Source organism: Momordica charantia (assembly GCF_013281855.1).
Source record: "Momordica charantia cultivar OHB3-1 chromosome 8 unlocalized genomic scaffold, Mcharantia_2.0 BLBB01000008.1, whole genome shotgun sequence".
Lineage (NCBI taxonomy): Eukaryota > Viridiplantae > Streptophyta > Magnoliopsida > Cucurbitales > Cucurbitaceae > Momordica > Momordica charantia.
In genome coordinates, this window is record NW_028275166.1 from 20462731 (window position 1) to 20464821 (window position 2091).

A 2091-nucleotide genomic window follows, 5' to 3' on the forward strand; every position below is an offset into this window, starting at 1 on the left:
GACCTTCGAGAGGACATTTTGTCTTTTAGACAGAAGAAAAATGAAGCAGTTCAAGAAGCTTGGGAGCGTTTTAAAGAATTACTAAGAAATGTCCGAGCCATGGATTGCCCGCATGTGTGTAGATTGAACAATTCTACAGAGGATTGGATCGTTCATCAAGGATGATGTTGAACACCACAGCCAATGGCTCTTTGTTAGAGAAGTTGGTAAATGAGATCGTTAATATCTTGAATAAGATGACGGACATTAATGACCAAGGCGAAATAGGAAGGTCATTACCAAAGAAGCAAGTATCAGCCGGAGTTTTTGAGTTAGACACAGTAGCTTCAATGCAAGCTCAAATGGCGGCCATGAACCAGACGTTAAAGCAGTTGACAATGAAGAAGGAAACAAAACCCGTCGTTTCGGCGATACCTAAACCCTCTCCTATTTTACAAATTTCGGATATAGCTTATGTCTATTGTGGTGATAACCAATTGTATGAGAACTGTCCAGCTAATCCAGCGTCTATTTTCTATGTAGGTCAAGGTGCCCAAAATGAAATTTAAATCCGTATTCAAATACTTACAACCCTGGATGGAGGCACCATCCAAACTTTTCCTAGAGTAACCAAGGAGTAGCTAGTAGCAGTGTGCAAGCACCCGCTCAACAATACAAGCAAAACTACACTCCTCCTGGTTTTTCAACTCAACCAGCGTCGCAGCCTCAACAATACAATCAGCAAAGAGGTCAAAATACTACTCAGCAAAGTGGTAGCAACGCAAGTTTGGAGGCCATGATGAAAGAGTTCATGACAAGAACTGATGCTGCGATAAGAGGCTTGGAGATGCAAGTGAGGCAGATAACTAATGACCAGAAATCTAGACCCCAAGGTACATTGCCTGGACACACAGAAAACCTGAAGCGAGATCGTGAAGGAAAGGAGCACTGTAAGGCGGTTATCACAAGAAGCGAACTAAGTTATGATGGACCGTCACTTCCAGACGAAGGAATTGATGTAGTTACACCTGTTCCTGCATCCACCTCCAATCCATAACAAGAAGAGAAAGCAAAACCTGTAAGTTCAGAAGAAAAAGGTAAAAAGGCGGATAAAGGTAAGCAAGTAGTGCCCAGCACTACTTCACATGTAGGTAATATTAAGATTCCTCCACCTTTCCCCCAAATGCTAGTTAAAAAGAATCAGGACAGTCATTTTAAGAAGTTCTTTGAGATTCTAAAACAGTTGCATATAAATATACCTCTCATAGATGCTTTAGAACAAATGGCTAACTACACTAAGTTTTTAAAAGACATCATATCTAGGCGTAAGAAGTTAGGTGAGTATGAGACAGTAGCTTTAACAAAATGTAGTAGTGATGCTCTAGGGAATCCATTGCCTGTTAAATGTAAGGACCCAGGTAGTTTCACTATTCCTTGCTCAATAAGAGGTAAGAACCTAGGAAGAGCATTGTTTGACTTAGGAGCAAGCATTAATCTTATGCCTCTTTCTATCTTTAAAGAGTTAAATATAGGAGAAGCTCGTCCCACTACTGTCATTTTACAACTAGCTGATAGATCCATGAAGAAACAGGAAAGAAAAATAGAAAATGTGTTTGTTAAAGTTGATAAGTTTATTTTTTCCCACTGATTTCATAATTTTGGACTGTGAAGCAGATCTTGAGGTGCCGATCATTCTTGGGAGGCCATTTTTAGCAACTGGAGATACGGTTTTCAATGTTAGCAAAGGAGAGATTATGATGCAGGTCAATGATGAGCAGGTAACCTTCAATGTCCTCGATGCAATGCGTCTCCTGGATGAAGTCGAGGACTGCTCTACAATAGGGGCAATCATGGAGGAGCTCTAGTAAATGATGGTGGAAGACTTAGAAGCAGATTTGGAGGCCGCAGAAAAAGAATCCAAATTTGCGCCTGGCGCAATTTTGCCCTAATTTGAGCGTTTTGAGTTTTTGTAGCCGATAATAGCGGATTTCAAGACCTTGCAACCTTCCATCATTGAACCTGCAGAATTGGAAAAGAAACCCCTACCTTCTCATTTAAAATATGTTTATTTGGGTTTAAACGATACTTTGCCCGTTATCATTTCTTCATATT

General features: G+C 40.4%; 1 non-coding gene across 1 annotated transcript; it reads right to left on the reverse strand.

The window, feature by feature from the left end:
• On the reverse strand, positions 1–106 carry LOC148209746 (small nucleolar RNA R71). Its single transcript, XR_015793373.1, has one exon. It is a non-coding gene; the product is annotated as a small nucleolar RNA R71 (small nucleolar RNA).
• Between the last annotated feature and the right edge of the window lie 1985 nt (positions 107–2091).